Source organism: Scophthalmus maximus, chromosome 16 (genome assembly GCF_022379125.1).
Source record: "Scophthalmus maximus strain ysfricsl-2021 chromosome 16, ASM2237912v1, whole genome shotgun sequence".
Classification (NCBI taxonomy): Eukaryota; Metazoa; Chordata; class Actinopteri; order Pleuronectiformes; family Scophthalmidae; genus Scophthalmus; species Scophthalmus maximus.
Genome location: NC_061530.1, coordinates 1652762 through 1671073, shown reverse-complemented (window position 1 = coordinate 1671073; position 18312 = coordinate 1652762). Strand labels below are relative to the sequence as shown.

Below are 18312 nucleotides of genomic sequence, written 5' to 3'. Positions count from 1 at the left end.
CTTGTGTACAGTTTATGTTTGTAGTTGTAGCTTCTCTTGTTTATCAGTTTAGAACTGAGATTGATGATAGATGTTTGTTTTACTTAAGTACTATTGATTGTGAATTAGTGGTGCTGAAGTTTAATAAACTTTACAATATTTAAAGAGAAGTTTTATGTGATATATTGTGCATATTGGGTTTTAATAACAGCTAGTTGCGAGGGTCAGTGCTTGAATTCACACCTTCACGGTTCAACTTATGATCTCAATATCATAAATATTGATATTTTAAGTGAACACCCATTTAGGACTGATTTCACAGGTTTGGTTAATTAGTCCCTGTTTACAGGGTGGTGCCCCATATTACTAGTTTTTGGTAATAATTTTATGACTATTAATAATGTCTTTGATAATTATTAATAACTTGCTCATGTCCAAATCTGCTCCTACCGATCCACAACAATGTACTGAATTTATAAAGGACTTTTCTAGTCTTATCGTCTACCCAGGGCGCTTCACAGAAGAAGTCACATTCACACACACACATTAGTACAGTGCTTCTATACACATTGCATTCATTCCGTTGAACTCAAATCTGCTCGAGACCATTTTTACCTCAGTGTGGAGATTAACAGACATCCCCCTGCATGTGTTCAAGATAGACAGTTTTGTTATAAGCTGATTGATTTGTGGCGTGTTCCGCTTTGACCGGGCTTATTAGTGAGAGTAATGCCTCTTGTCGGGACGACATCTCTTGCCTCTGACTGATTGTGTTGCTGTGCGCGTGTGCTGTTTTCGGTTTGGTTGTCATACTGTGTCACGCCTGTTGATAGACGTACGAACACCTCAGTAACAAATCAGAAGAACGTCTGTTGCATCCATTCACCTGAAATGACAAGGGAACTAATTATATTTCCATTAAAAATATATCAATATTATTACTGTACAAAATATTACTGACATAAAAAGTAAACAGGTGCAGCTTTTCTAAGCTGTTACAGTAGTTAAAAGAACAAACAATGTTCACCTTTTTGTTTTAAAATTTACTTCTTGTTGCCGGTTTGTTGTGTTCACTAATGTCTCCTCATTCCAGCCTTGCATCTTTGTGTCATTTGCCTTGTTCAGTTCTGATAAAAGAAATGCCCTATTTTGAGAAGTGCCTCCATCCTGTCATGTGTGAACTGTATACCTGTAACTTTTGCACTGGAAAATCATGAGAAAAATGTCACTCTGGTTTGCACCTGTGGCTCTCCACTCAACACAAACAAATGAATTAACACAAATCAAAATGAAATCTGCGTCATCAGTGCGACAGTGGAGTCATATTTGATGCTTCCAGGTGTGTGATCACATATCATTCCACCATCACTGCTCAGGCTCCTCATGAGGAGTATGAGCATATTTCACACAAGCAATCAATGTCCCCGATAAAAACTAAAGGCTTTAGTTCTTTCAATGATATTGTGCTTTTTAGTGTAGATACACTATGTACAGTATATCCTCCTATAAGATTATAACAAAATTGTGATGATAGTGTTGTCACTATCTGACATAACATACATTCATATTTCATATAACTCCCTTCTTCATTGCCTTAAGCTTGAAACTTTAAGCTTGGTTCTGCATAGATTTAAAGAAATATAATACTTAATAATTAAATATGAGTTTTTCTCAGAAAAAAAATAAAAGACACTTATTTTTTTGATGACTAATGATAAAAATGAGCAGAGATTAACTCCTGCTTTCATGGTCACTGTGTGTGGAGGATTTCATTTTGGATTCAGCTGCAACACGAAAGACCATTTTAAGTTTTGTTTTTTTGTTTTTACATTCTACTGCAAAGCCAAAACAATGTTTTATCTTTTCATGAGTTTTTATATCAAATTGACTACTGCACACAAAAGAACAACGGTGTTCATAAAAACAAAGTCAGTGTTGTTGTGCATCAGTTTTGGCTACATCACATGCTTAGCATGTATTATAAAATAAGCTATGATATAGACAAAGTAATTATAGGAAATTTAAACTTTCTTAAAATGGACAAAAAGAACACATAGGTTACGATTTGTTTGTTATAACATCGATGCCAATAGCCTCAACAGCGGCCTTTGATAACAAAAAGATGTGTCTTCATGCAAGAATGGATCCGACTTGTTTAGACAGGGGTGGAAGAAACGCAACTTAATATTTGTTTATATGCATAGGTTTCATTATCCAGTAATTCATCGGATGTTGTTGATTTTATAACACCTTGATGACTGAGGGGGTGTTCATCAGCGCAATCAAGCTCAGCTGTAGGGTTCAGGCTGGTCTTTGATAATGATTGCCTTCATGAGAAGTGACCAGCAGAGGAGGGTGTGTGATGAAACGTAATAAAAACAAGTCGTATGTCTACGCCAAAGACCAGCCAAGACCTCAATTATTTCAGACACAGGTAAACAAAACAAAATGGGGACTTAACATTGATTCAGGTACGGTCATTCTGAATGCCTTACAGTCCATGATCAGCATTCTCTGCAATAAAATAACATAAATGCCACCTCACCAGGATCATTCATTAGACTTTATCTTGAACCATCTCACATCTGATTTTAAGGTCAAGTTTAATGTCACATTTCAGATCTTTTAATAACCAGCCGCCACCCCTCCTACCCCCTCACCAAACACACACACACACCCCCTTTGATGAATTCAGGTTCTCAAATGCATTCAGGCTTTCGGTTCACTGTGGCTCAGTATCAGTTTTCCTCTGTAAGCACTCTCTGGTCATTTACAGCTCCCAGCAGCATTTCAGATGAGAGCCAGGACTGTTGGAGCGAAAATCGTCACTGCTTCGTGGCAGATGCAGCTGACGTGTCAAATTCATGTTTAGATTCAATTGTGCGAGCAGCTGGGCTTTCAGAAAGACACATTGTGGTGCAAATGACTCAACATATTGCAGACTCAATCTAATTGAACACTGCACAGCCTCCAAATAGCAACCCTGCTTGGACGTTGTTTTGTGGAAGAGTTGACTATCCCTGTTTGCCTTCAGAAAATATTTTATCACATTATGGTGAGTCTCTTGTCAGGAGTAAAATTAACACTTTAACTTTAAAACCTAAGTTAAAAATGAACAGGTCTCATTTGGTAAAAAATGGCAATGTTTCACTCTCACCCTCTCTGTATTCTCAGATGAAGTGCAATATATAAATGTGTAGGACACTGCAGTGGGGATTCCCAGTAGGTCTGTGCTTCATCCTTTTGTTGTAACATCAAAGAATATTTCACATGGGAATGATCTTTCTCCTCCTCCCCTCCTGAGATCAGTCAGTTGTTAAGCTGCCATGTGTTGGTTCTATGCACTGAAGCAATAACATTGTGCTGCGGCTCCTCTCTTAACTGACCTGTTAAACATGGGGACTGTAGACTTTTAAAAAAAGTCTGTAGATAAGAAGACTGTGTGAGAGTTATAAATAATAGCTTTGAACTGAATAATTTGACATAAAAACTTTGACAAACGTATCTATAAATACTATAGTCATAAACAATAAGTAGAATAATGAAGAAGATCTTAAAATCAATTATAGTATTTCTACACATAAAATGTTGTAAAACTGTCAAACAAAATCTTCTCCCACTTGAACAGTTTCCCACCCATGGGGTCTGGGGGCTGTTCTGGAAAAGAGAAGAAGATAATGGAGCATATCCCTTGACAGCCATGTCCCTCCCCAGGGTCTGAGAGCGACTGAGATAGCCCCTCCATAAAATCCAAAAATTGGAAATAAAGCACAATAAGAATGGGAGAGACAAAACCGCAAACACAAATAAAAAATATATCTAAATGAACAAGACTGGGAAAGCACTAATTACCCCTACCAGGAAAACCTAACTGAAATACATATGTATTATTTTACTTACCTTTTCATTATAATTGTCGTGGAATTTTGTCTATCCTCCCCTGAGAAACTGTTAAGATGAGTCTTCAAGCAAGACACCAAGCAAGGTCAACCTGTCTGTGGCAAGCCACAACAATCATGGAGCAGCTGAAGTCTCTCTCGAGGTGTCATAGTCGCGGGGAGATGACAACATTACCCTAAACTAAATACACAGGAGGATTTTGTTTGAAAACATGGATCATGCAAAAGATAATCCATGTGGGAAAAGACGAGTGTCAGGGAGGATGCATGGAGGATAAAGGAGACGAAGAATAACACCGGTGATGTTACAGTTTTTCTCAAACGCTTTGGCACAATCGTTGAATCACTATTAAATTTTGTCAAACTATATGACTATTTATATCAACATTAGGTCAGTTGTTCACATGACTGTAGTCATTTATATTTGCTTTGGCACAAAATGCAATGAGTAAGCCTTGCATATCAAAATAGTTTGCATTCATTGCTATTGAATCATATTATTCTCAAATGCAATTATACACATGATCATTGTGTAAATCCCTGCATGCTAAATTGAGCAACCAACAATCACAATAACCTGTCACACATATTAGATACATAATAGTTATGTGGTTAGTATGTTATAGTTTGGGACAACATAAATTTCCATCATTCAAATACAGTTAGGGGAATGGTTTGTTGCCATCGCACGTTTTCCCACGAGTTCCTCCCACAATCTTCCCATTCCTAAATCCCATTGAGGAGTGTTTTTCTGCACGGAGATGGAGGTATATGTCCTTGACCTAACTGCAGCATTTTACACTGTCGACCACCACATCCTCCTCAACCGCCTCCACTGCAATATAGGACTATCACATTCTGCCTTTGACTGGTTCACATCCTACCTTTTCCGAAAGGACAGAGTACCTCAGCTTGGGGGGATCCAAATCTAACACACACCCTGTCACATGTGGTGTGCCTCAAGGGTCGATCCTTGGTCCAACCCTATTCATCCTGTACATGCTCCCCCTTGGCTGCATCATCAGCCAGCATGGAATCTCTTTCCATTGCTATGCTGATGACACACAACTCTACCTCAGAACTAACCCAACCCAATATCTTAAAGGAGATTAAGGCCGGGATGAGTCAGAACTTCCTTCAGTTAAATAGCTCCAAAACTGAAGCAATTCTTGTCGGCACCCTACATCAGGTCCTGCCATCCCTCATAACCACCATCACCTTTTCTGGAAAAGACATCCCCCTCTCATCAACAGTTACCAACCTCGGTGTGAGACTGGACCCACACCTTAACTTTGAAAACCATATCAAACATCTGTGCAAATCATCAACAGTTACCAACCTCGGTGTGAGACTGGACCCACACCTTAACTTTGAAAATCATATCAAACATCTGTGCAAATCATCCTTCTTCCACCTCAAGAACATTGCCAAACTTCGTTCCGCAGTCACCCTTTCCGATGCCATAAAACTCGTCCACGCCTTTGTCTCCTCCAGGCTGGATTACTGCAACGCACTTCTCATCGGGATCCCTAGCAAGAGACTGAAGAAACTCCAGCATATACAGAACAGTGCTGCTAGGATCCTGATGAGAGTGCGTAAATATGAACACATAACCCCCATCCTTCACGCCCTTCACTGGCTCCCCGTCTCCTCCAGGATCTCGGGTGAGGAAATCGCTCTCCTCACCCATCAGGGCATCCATGGCTATGCTCCAATCTACCTCAAGGAACTCCTCACCCAGCAAACATCAACCCAAAACATCCGTTCACAAAATGGCAACCGCCTTCATCCCCCCAGAAACAAACTCCGGACCATGGGAGACTGCGTCTTCTGTTCTGCTGGCCCTCATCTGTAGAACTCACTCCCAGAGCCCCTGAGGGCTCCACAGACAGTCGAAGCCTTCAAAAAAGGCCTAAAAACGTTTCTTTAAAAAAACTTTTAGCTAACTAAATTAAAAAGAAAAACTGTCCCTGCTTTAACTCTGTAGCACTTTGCGATCTGTACAAAAATGAAAAGTGCATTATATATATATATATATATATATATATATATATATATATATATATATATATATATATTAATATAATAATTATTATGGGTGGATGCTGTTTAAATCAACAAAAAAAAGGAAAACGAAAAAGATAACTCAATAACTAATAAAAAGCAGAGTTTACAACTTATCCAATCTCTAAAAAATAGACAGAGTGAAATCAACCTAATTCTCAGTACAAACAAAACATCAAAAACAGCACCATTGTTTCTAGCGTCTCATCTCATCTTCAACCGCTTATCCGTGGTCGGGTTGCGGGGGCAGCAGCTTCAGTAGGGGGCCCCAAACTTCCCTTTCCCGGGCCACATTAACCAGGTCTGACTGGGGGATCCCGAGGCGTTCCCAGGCCAGTGTGGAGATATAATCTCTCCACCTAGTCCTGGGTCTACCCCGAGGTCTCTTCCCAGCTGGACGTGCCTGGAATACCTCCCAGGGGAGGCGCCCAGGGGGCATCCTTACCAGATGCCCGAACCACCTTAACTGGCTCCTTTCTACACAAAGGAGCAGCGGCTCTACTCCGAGCTCCTCACGGATGACTGAGCTTCTTACCCTATCTCTAAGGGAGACCCCAGCCACCTTTCTAAGGAAACCCATTTCGGCCGCTTGTACTCGCGATCTCGTTTTTTCGGTCACGACCCATCCTTCATGACCATAGGTGAGGGTAGGAACAAAGATTGACCGGTAGATCGAGAGCTTTGCCTTCCGGCTCAGCTCCCTTTTTGTCACAACGGTGCGGCAAAGCGAGTGCAATACCGCCCCCGCTGCTCCTATTCTACGGCCAATCTCACGCTCCATTGTCCCTTCACTCGCAAACAAGACCCCGAGGTACTTAAACTCCTTTACTTGAGGTAAGGGCTAATTCCCTACCCAGAGTAGACAATCCACCGGTTTCCTGCTGAGAACCATGGCCTCAGATTTTGAGGTGCTGATTCTCATCCCAACCGCTCCACACTCGGCTGCAAACTGATCCAGTGAGTGCTGAAGATCACAGACCGATGGTGCCATCAGGACCACATCATCTGCAAAAAGCAGTGATGAGATCCCCAGGCCACCGAGCTGCAACCCCACCCCACCACGACCATACCTCGATATCCTGTCCATGAATATCACAAACAGGATTGGTGACAAAGCGCACCCCTGGCGGAGACCAACCCCCACCGGGAACGAATCCGACTTACTGCCGAGAACCCGGACACAGCTATTGCTTTGAGTATACAGGGATTGGATGGCCCCAAGAAGTGACCCCCTCACCCCATACTCCCTCAGCACCTCCCACAGTATCTCCCGGGGGACCCGGTCATACGCCTTCTCCAAATCCACAAAGCACATGTAGACTGGATGGGCATACTCCCAGGCCCCCTCCAGGATCCTTGCAAGGGTAAAGAGCTGGTCCGTTGTTCCACGTCCAGGACGGAATCCACATTGTTCCTCTTCAATCTGAGGTTCGACTATTGGCCGAACCCTCCTTTCCAGCACCTTGGAGTAGACTTTACCCGGGAGGCTGAGAAGTGTGATACCCCTGTAATTGGCACGCACTCTCTGGTCCCCCTTTTTGAACAGGGGAACCACCACCCCGGTCTGCCACTCGTTTGGCACTGTACCCGACCTCCACGCAATGTTGCAGAGACGTGTCAACCAAGACAGCCCCTCCACACCCAAAGCTTTCAACATTTCTGGGCGGATCTCATCAACCCCTGGGGCTTTGCCACTGTGAAGTTGTTTGACTACCACAGTGACCTCCGCCAGGGAAATTGACGATGATCCTCCATCAGCCTCCAGCTCTGCCTCTACCATAGAGGGCGTGTTAGTCGGATTCAGGAGTTCCTCAAAATGCTCCTTCCACCGCCCGATTAGCTCCTCAGTTGAGGTCAACAGTGTCCCATCCTTACTATACACAGCGTGGATGGTTCCCCATTTCCCCCTCCTGAGATGTCGAATGGTTTTCCAGAAGCATCTTGGTGCCGACCTAAAGTCCTTCTCCATGACTTCTCCGAACTTCTCCCACATCCGCTGTTTTGCCTCTGACACGGCAGAGGCTGCAGCCCTTCGGGCCCGTCGGTACCTTGCAACTGCTTCCGGAGTCCTCTGGGATAACATATCCCTAAAGGACTCCTTCTTCAGTTGGACAGCTTCCCTGACCACCGGTGTCCACCACGGAGTTCGAGGGTTACTGCCCCTTGAGGCACCTAAGACCTTGAGACCACAGCTCACCGCCGCAGCTTCAGCAATGGAAGCTTTGAACATTTCCCACTCGGGTTCAATGCCCCCAACCTCCACAGGAATGCCAGAAAAGCTCCGCCGGAGGTGTGAGTTGAAAATCTCCTGGATGGGGGCCTCCTCCAGATGTTCCCAGTTCACCCGCACTACACGTTTGGGCTTACCAGGTCTATCCAGAGTCTTCCCCCACCCCCGGATCCAACTCACCACCAGATGATGATCAGTTGACAGCTCCGCCCCTCTCTTCACCCGAGTGTCCAAAACATGCGGCCTCAGATCAGATGAAACGATCACAAAATCGATCATCGACCTTTGGCCTAGGGTGCTCTGGTACCATGTACACTTATGAGCATCCTTATGTTCGAACATGGTATTCATTATAGACAAGCCATGGCTAGCACAGAAGTCTAATAACAAACAACCACTTGGGTTCCGATCAGGGAGGCCGTTCTTCCCAATCACGCCTCCCAGGTGTCTCCATCATTGCCCACGTGGGCGTTGAAGTCTCCCAGCAGAACAACGGAGTCCCCTACTGGGGTCCTTTGCAGGACTCCATTCAGGGTCTCCAAAAAGGCCGAATACTCTGAACTCCTGTTTGGTGCATATGCACAAACAACAGTCAGAGTTTTCCCCCCCACCACCCGAAGGCGTAGGGAGGCGACCCTTTTGTCCACCGGGGTAAACTCCAACACAGCGGCGCTCAGCCGGGGGTTTGTGAGTATCCCCACACCCACCCGTCGCCTCTCCCCCTGGGCAACTCCAGAGAAAAAAAGAGTCCAACCCCTATCCAGGAGTACAGTTCCAGAACCGAAACTGTGCGTAGAGGTAAGCCCCACCAGATCCAACTGGTAGCGCTCCACCTCCCGCACAAGCTCCGGCTCCTTCCCCCACAGAGATGTGACGTTCCACGTCCCCAGAGCCAGCTTCTGCAGCCCAGGTCCGGTTCGTCGAGGTCCCCGACCTCCACTGCCACCCGTGTGGCAGCGCACCCGACACCAGCGGTTCTTCCTATGAGTGGTGGGCCCACAGGATGGAGAGGAGGTAGGTGCCACGTAGCTTTTTCGGGCTGTGCCCGGCCGGGCTCCGTGGCAAACCCGGCCACTAGGCGCTCGCCGACGAGCCCGCCGCCTGGGCCTAGCTCCAGACGGGGGCCCCGGGCTTCCTCCGGGCTGGGTCCCTTTTCCTCTTCCTCTGTTGTCCATGGTGTTTTGGTTGAACCATACTTAGTCTGGCCCCTCGCCTGAGACCACTCTGCCATGGGAAACCCTACCAGGAGCACTAGGCTCCAGACAACACAGCCCTCAGGTTCATAGGGACACACAAACCCCTCCACCACGGTAAGGTGATGGTTCCCGGAGAGGCTGTTTCTAGCGTGACTAGAAACAGCCTTTTTTTAAATTTTTTAATTTTTTTTTGTTTCTAGCACGACTAAAAAAAATCTAAATTCTAAAGGTGAAAGTGCACAAATCAGTGATTACCAAAACTAAGCCTGTCCAAATCTCCAGTTCCTTAACAATATTAACAAAGATCCTCTATTCAATGTGCAATAAGCAGAAAGGCAAAAACACAGAGCACACTGCTCGCTAAATCTCTTGATTCTATGGCATACCGCCGAATCAGTTACCATGAGTGATGTGTCTGGTCTCATAATTGACGGAGGTGATTGGAGCACCAGACCATATGCCGCTCCAATCAGGCCCACAGGAACTCCAGTCTGTGTCCAATCCCGCGTGAGCTCCGACAAATCCTGTATAGCATACTTTGACTGACAGGTTAAACACAGAATGGAGAGGAGGCGGGCCTATGGCCGTAACACCCCTCCCCTTAAGACACAAATCCACAAATTTTCTAAAACCTGGACAATGCATCTGCTAAAACATTTTCTGACCCTTTTTTGTGATTTATCTGGGTTACCCTTACCCTAACCCTAACAACAAAACAAATTCCAACACAATAAACACGAGACCCGTTCGAAAACAGATAGGAAGAAGCCTAGGCTTGTCATCATGCTCTTAACAAGCTATAAGAAAAGGATAACAAACAAAAGACCAAAAACAAACAAACAACAACAAGAACAACCCTCATTAACATAAGTGAGATCTACAATCTCTCTACTCACTGTATTTTTCAAAATGTCTTTTTTAAATTTTTTTAAAATTGCGTTATATTCATACTTTGTTTGATTGTTTCATTAAGACATTCCACAAAACCACCAAACAAATGGCATTACTTATTCTTTTGAGATTAGTCCGTGCATACTGAAGTTTCAAATTTAATTCCCCTCTTAATTTATATCCCCCTCTCTGTCTGTGAACAGTCGTTGTTTCTAGGCAGCAGTTTATTTTTTGCTTCAAAAATTATTTGTGCTGTCTTAAAATCTACCAGATCCTTAAACTTTAAGGTGTTTCATTTTAAATACAGTATATTGGTGTGTTCATGATAACCTACATTGTTAACTATCTGAATGGCTCTTTTTTGTAGTGTGCTTGATAATTGTAAGGTGGTTTGTAGTTGTTGCCCCATTTTCTACACAGTAAATTAAATACGGTAACAAAAGTGAACTGTACAGAATATAAAGTGCTCTCTCATTCAGTACGTGCCTTGCTTTCCCCATCACTCCAATACTACGTGCTACTTTTGCTCTCACATGTTTTAAATGGGATTTCCAGCTGATTTTGTGATCAAGAACCACACCCAGAAATGTATTTCCATACACTCTTTCTAATTCAACATTGTTTTTCATTACTTTTGCTTGAGTATTCATTTTTCGGTTTCCAAACAGCATAAGTTTGGTTTGGCTTAATTTAAGTGATAATTTATTCAAGTCAAACCAAGTTTTTAGTTTACCCATTTCTGCTATGACCATATCCAAAAGCTGCTGCAAGTTTTCCCCAGAACAGAAAATGTTAGTGTCATCCGCAAAAATCACAAATTTAAAGAGGTTTTACACCGTACATACTGTATGTCATTTTTATAAAGAATAAATATTTTTGTACCCAATACCGACCCCTGTGGAACTCCACAAGTGATATCCAAGCTCTTTGATTTGTAATCCCCTATATGCACAAATTAATGTCTTTTACTTTTGTAGCTTTTCATCCAATTGAGTACAACCCCTCTGATACCATACTTTTCCAGTTTATTGATTAATAAATGATGATCAATTGTGTGGAATGCTTTTTTAAAATCTATAAATACTCCCAATGCATATTTCTTTTTATCTATAGAGCTGGTAATGTCTTCAATTAGTACCATTAATGCCATGGATGTAGATCTGTTCGACCTTAATCCATACTGACTGTCAACTAGCAATTCGTGCTTCTCAGTAAAATTTGTCAAACCTAATGACATACAGTTTTTGTAGTATTTTTGAGAACTGGGTAATTAGTGAATTGATTTCTGTCTCCAGATTTGTAGAGTGTTATGACATTATACTTGGAAATACACACGTTTTGAAAGACAAGTTGCAAATATAAGTTAGTGGTTTTACGGTTTCACTAATGACTTCCTTGATTAGAGCCAAATCAATGTCATTACAGTCTGTAGACCTTTTATTTTTTAAATTTGCTAACAATGCCAATCTCTTTTTCATCAGCTGATTACAGAAACATTGAGTTTGGGTTGCTGTCTAAAAAATCCATAACCTTCCCCTCACTTTCTTTTTGCTGTGGATTTTTGATTTCTTCTGCCAGTTGTGGTCCTACTCTTACAAAACAATTGTTAAAGCCATTAACAACGTCATTCATATTACTTATAGTCCTATCATTATCTATGAAATACTGGGGGCAGTTAATATACATTGATCCATTCCTGATCATTTCATTTAACACATTCCATATGCCCTTGATGCAATATTTATTACCGTTCAATATTTTATTAAAATAATCTTTCTTACATGTCCTCATAATACTAGTCACTTTGTTTTTGTATCATTTGTACTTATTTTCTGCTTCTGTTTTTTATGAATTCTTTATACAAAGTTTTCTTTTTTTTTACATGCATTTCATAGTCCCTTTGTCATCCAAGGCCTATCTATATATTTGTATTGTTGTATTGTTTTATAGAACAGTGTTCATCATACAATGATTTAAATATTATCAGGAATGTGTCATATGCGTTTTTTGTCATCAGTTTCTTCATAGACTTTTTTCCACTTATGTTTGGTGGTCACAACCTCCATTTTGGGCTGAGACCCAACCGTATGTACAACAATAGAACTCCTCCCAAATGACATTGTTTGCACATTCTGTCCATGTTTTTCCCTATCCATAAATTGAATATGATGCATTGGTCATTTAGCAGGTTTGCTAACAAAAGATAGTTATCAGACTTAACATTGCATGTTGCACCAAAAAGACCAGAGGGAACAAGTTTAATATGTCTTTAATTAATAGATTATTTTTTTATTAAAGTTCTCATCAGACTGCACTTACTGTATGTGACCTTTAAGTGCTGGAACCTTTTATTTTTCAGTCCTTGTCAGACTTTGTGTTAAGTGACTGATCAGCTGGATAGGCAACCCTGAGTTCAGAAGAAAGTCATCTTGAAAATGTACATTTCACAATAAGTCAGATTTATCAATTTCCTATACTGGGCTCAGACGAAGGATTATGAGGAGGTAGGGGGATTACACATGGCGTGAATTGGCTCAAATTGGTTTTTGGCAATGCTAGCCCTCCAGGGAAGGTATCAATGGCTGCAGGTTGAATCTTTAATCCATTCAGCTCTGTTTCATGTGCTGCTTGGTGTGCTCTTGACATCGAATGCCTAAAAGCACCTTCCTTCCTGAGGAAGCAGTGATCTAAGAGATCCAAACCAAGCAGAACACAACTTCCTAAACCAATTGTTTTCAACACCATTAAAGCACAAACAGCCTTTTTTAATTTCACCCAGTAAACCTTTTTTCCTATATGTGAAATATGTTTAATCAGCTCTCCAACTTTCTAGAGAAATACTAAAAAAATGTCATCATTAGTGCTCCTTATGAGGAAATGTATCATTATGATTGGTTCATTGTGTTTAAACTTGCAGTATTGATGGTAGCAAACCTAGATTTAGATGAAATGAGTTTGTGTCTAAAAACATCCAGCTACATAAACTCAGCATTTACACCAGTGCATCATTAAAAAAAACATAATGTAGTGCTACGTAAGGATGTGCTTGAACACACCAGGATAGGTGGGTCTAATGTGTGCACTATGGCTAATTAAGGATGTTTACCCTTATCCTACCACGCAGGCAGGATGATGATGGTTGCTCATTGGAACTAGGATCCTTGGGTTTTTGGCTCATGGGTTTTCTCGCCATCATGTTTTCCTGCTTCAATCAATTCTTGTCAATAGACCAGGCCAATTCCACAAAGAAGGTTCACAAATTAGGGGTTTCAGCCACTTCATTTAGCTTACAGCGAGAGAGACAGAGAGAGATAGAGATTGACTTCGGAAACACTTCTGATTGGCTACTAGGATCTCAAGCACAGCATAGATGTGGACTTCATCGATAAAGTTAGCTCATTTTCCACCTGGGTTACACTAATGTAGCCTGTGGGACCAGTAAAGGAATGGGGGTTTCCTTACTCCCCTTTGCATGACACTAATGAGTCAGCTGTTGTTGGCAGCAGGCACATACTGTATAGACACCTTGGATCCTTAGAGCGTTGCTGACCTGGCTACGAAGTTAGTGGTGTGTTTGTTTGTGTGGCAGCGCTTTGAGTGCTGTGACCGTTGCTGAGTGTCGTAGTAGGAGAGGGTATGTCTTTTAAAACGTTGCTTATTCCGACATGTGTTTTAACGATTGTGATGGTGCATTAAGATGGTTTCTTTTCCACTAGCGCATGGGGTAAGAATTGGGCAGACGCACTCCAAGCTGCACGAGTAAGTTATGACAGTTTTGTTTTTAAAAGTCGTTATGTTTGTGTCTTTATAGATGGCAACAGTCTCTGCCCCAGTGCAAGCTGCTGTTTTCTTACCATTGTTAATGTGCTTATTAGACATTGTGCATGGGTGCTGCTCTATGAGATTTTAAAACTGAAATTCCCTCTAGCCAGTTGACTATACGGTTTATGTAGACTCCAGTATTGGTGAAGTGTGATCCATCAACTAGAAGGCTTTCTCTTCTATTTCTTTAATTTAGTTTTTTGTTTCTTTTGTTCTTTTCTTTTTGAAGTTTGTCAGCCTTGTTGCTGGTTGGGCCAGGATCTTTTGGGAGGCTAATTAGGAGCAGGTTTCCTCAAAGTGTGTTCACGAGAGTGGTAAAGATCTGCTGTGCAGTGCTGTCTGAATTTCTAGCATGTAGAGTTTTTCCTGAATTACAGGCTTGCGGTGATTAGTGGTTTTGTATTTATTCACGTGTGAGACAGAAACCTTAATTTCCTACAGAAACTCAGCTTGAAATTAGTCTTCCAATCCAAGGCTGAGGATTACATGAACTGTTAACGCAATATTTTGTTATTTTGACCAACCTACTTACTGCCTACTAAGAATAAGCATTTATTGAGGACACTACACAAAGAATGATAATGATTCTAGCTACTGTTTTCTGTCTTAAATTTCAGCCTTGAGGGTAAACTGCTCCCATGTGCGGAAGACACAGCAATGCTTTGAGCTACGTGCTCACAATGACAGCAGGTATAAAAATAATAATAATAATACATCATATTAATATAGCGCTTTTCCAAATGCTCAAAGACGCTTAATCATGTCATGTGTATCGAAATGCAAGCACTAAACACAAAGTACAAATGGACTGTATTTATAAAGTGCTTTTCTCATAGACCACTCAAAGCACTTCACAGAACAGGTCACATTCACACATTCATACAGCAATGCCATTATAATTCACTTATATACCAGATTTACAGCAATATGTGGGAAACTTTGGCATCACGTAACATTTCCTTTGGAAAAAATGAATGGGATATTTATTTACTGAACTAAGGACATCAATTCTCTTTATCTGAGCTAACTGATCTAATGAAAAAACTAGACTATTAACATATTCTGCAGCAGTGTCACAGACTCTTATTAATATGTGTACCAGATAATGCCCTCAAGGCTTCATTGCATCAGCAGTGGTGTTGATTAAGCCATGTTATTAATGTTGCAGCAAAAAGCTTTTCGGACCTATCACTTATTCTCTTGGCCTAATGCAGCAGCAATAGCATCAGTGCCTCTATTATAAAATGTAACGTCAAATCACTGTTACTCCGGTTGTATGTTATTATGTGCAGATTGGAAAACAGCCTGCAGCCTGACAGCTCTGCATCAAGGTGATTTAGCACATTAATTCCTCTAATGGAGGCAATTAATTTTGTCTATGAACCACCACCAACCAACATATAATTAATTTTAAAGCACATGTAATTGAGCATTATTATTCAAAACCCTACATTATAAAGCAATAATGATGGTGCAGCTACAATAAACTGCCCTAATCCCATTTTCATATTGAGTTTCATTTGTTTGTGATTTATTAAACTATTTTCTTTTAATCCCAGACTCACTGCAGCTACTCCACTACTTCTTTGTTTAGTCTGTTTCCTTTACATATCACATACTTTTCTCATGAGCATGAAAAATGTCTAAAGGTCACCACTCTGGTGTGACTGCTGCCTATGGTTGCTGACTTGGATGCAACATAGCAAGTGATTCACTCCACGCTCAACAAACCACATCACTACTTCCATCTGTCTGGTGTGTCAGTGACTGAGTGCACCCATCTGCAGACGAGGGAGGGAGCTGATCTGATTCACACATGCCTTCTGCAAAAATATTAATTATAGAACACTGAGCTGGATGCACGCTGTTTGACTGATAATAATAATTATGATCCTTAACTCACAATTTGTCCATCTGTATTTCACTGCCACAGAACAAAGGGGCATATCTACAATGAGTAAACATTTTACTTGTTTTTTAAAAGAAAAATCATGATGAAATCGCAGAGAGATTGTTGTTGTGCCTTAAATAATCATCTGTCTGAAAGAACAGATGATTATTTTAGGCAGTCATCTGAGGGACTTTTTTTCAACTGGTCATGTGGATCAAGTTTAATACAGAGAACAATGGTAGAAAGTAATAAAATGTCAAGACTTGATCTGTTTTCAGGAAGATGTCCGAGGTCAGAACCGAACGCTGCAGGAGGACTCGAGTCTCAAGTACTGCTAAGTGAGCTAACCAACGCACACTTTTGTATTCCTATTGACCACTGAAAGCTTTACAGGACAAGTCAAATTCACCCATTTACACACATTCATACATGCCATGCTTTTTCTGTCACATTCATATACATTCATACACTACCGAGAGGCCCAAGGACACAACGGCATGCGAAAGGAAGCGAGGATCGAATCGCCGATCTTCGGGTTAGTTGACGACCTGAGCCACAGCCACCTAATGACTCACACCTCGCTTCTCTTTCATGACTGTACATTGAATCCTGCAAAACCTGATGACCCTTAAGGCAACAGTTGTATAAAAGCAAAAGGAATCACAGTTCTACAAGTCATAAGGAGCAAGTTGTCCTCCTAACTATTGTTTTTCTTCATATATAAATGTCCAAGTGGGGAAATTGGTAATTACAATCATGTTATGTTGTTTGTCAAAACTATTACCCAATAAATGTGATGAATGCAGGAGAACCGAGGTTGTTTCTCTGTAGTGCGGGAGAGGCATCTGTACATTAAATACGTGACTGATATTTGCTCTTTTACCCATCTGTTCCTATTACTGATATCATCATTAGGGCATTCGTTTGTCAAATATACAGGACGGCAAATTCCTTGCGTCATTTGACTGCAGATACTAAGTTGCTTTTGTGTGTGGTGTGTGGCCTTCGGGGTGAACCAGTTTTTATACCTTATGACTCAGGCACACTACATGATTTTTAAAGTCGTAAGATCGCTGTACCGTTCCTACTACATGACTTGCTGTCTGTAATCGCAGGCTTTCAGTCGTGCTGTTCATACTATGTGACTCATCGGTGACAGGGGGTTACACTTCACGATCCTTCACCAGGAGAAATGTCTCCAAAGTACACTTTGTCATGAAAACACACACTAGAAGTGACTAGAAAATATGTGATACACAGGATTTTTTTGTCACATCAGAAAACTGTGGTGTTAAATATATTGCAGAATACTCTAATGTATGAAACAGGAAGTAGTCTGAGCAGAAATAAACAAAAATACTTCCGCCTGTGAAAGTAGACTCCTGGCTGGGGTCACTCACTGTACTGAACCCATCACCCAATTCCTGTCTAATAACCATCGACAAACTACCTTAATATCCTTTCTGCCTTATCCAATCCTTTGATTGTGGGACATCTGTGGCGCACTAACCATAATCGGCACATTGATTGGTCTTTAGGGAGAGTTGTGAACTGGAGTAATAAGTGCCATGTTTATGTTTGCAATCAGCATTGTCACCAGCAGGGGGTGACAATGTCACAGCGAAACCCAAAAGTGATGTTCCTGACCTGTCCAAAGTTCCAGATTCATACTATGATTTAATTGAAGTATTGAGTAAAAGTTAAGCTCCCCATAGACAGTATGACTGTGCCATTGATCTCCAACCTGTTGCTCCTCTCCCTTCCAGCATGTTGTACATGGAAACATATGTGACGGCCCCTGCTAGCTGTGTGTGTCTGCTTGCTCTGCTTGCAACCAGGGGCAACTGTAAGCCCCTGACAGCAAAACGTGACAACGCCACTCTGCGAATTTCACCAAGAGAATACCCACAAGTTCTTATTATAAAAAGTAAAAAGAGCAGAGACGTGAGTTTCCAGTTTCAAAATTATTGTCTTTATTTAGATGACAAATGGATGTTCAAATGAATAACTTGGGATAAAAATCAGGTCAGGTTCAAATTTGATTACAAAAATGTTTAAAACCACTACAAGTTGTCGCCACACAATAAAATGTGTCCAGTGCAGGGTCGGGGTGTCGAGAAAGGCCACAGGAGGGAGCGAGTGAGAGGAAGGGGAGTCACCACCACCAGGGAAGGATAAGAGTTAGTCAAAGCACACTGTAATACAGGACACAGGTTAGATTTTAAATACACAGCAATTAACTCATGCAGTCATAATAAGGATTCACACAAACTACCATAAGAGGCACGGCAAATTAAGCATGCAATGATCTATAGTGGGGAAACCCTCCACCCAGTGATC

At 41.6% G+C, this 18312-nt stretch overlaps 1 long non-coding RNA gene across 1 annotated transcript; it reads left to right on the top strand.

Annotated features, from left to right (window-relative positions):
- The first annotated feature begins 13816 nt into the window (after window positions 1-13816).
- On the top strand, window positions 13817-16752 carry LOC118288125. The gene is made up of 4 exons (XR_004785803.2): window positions 13817-13893; window positions 13976-14018; window positions 14699-14771; window positions 16251-16752. It is a non-coding gene; the product is annotated as an uncharacterized LOC118288125 (long non-coding RNA).
- The last annotated feature ends 1560 nt before the right edge of the window (window positions 16753-18312 follow it).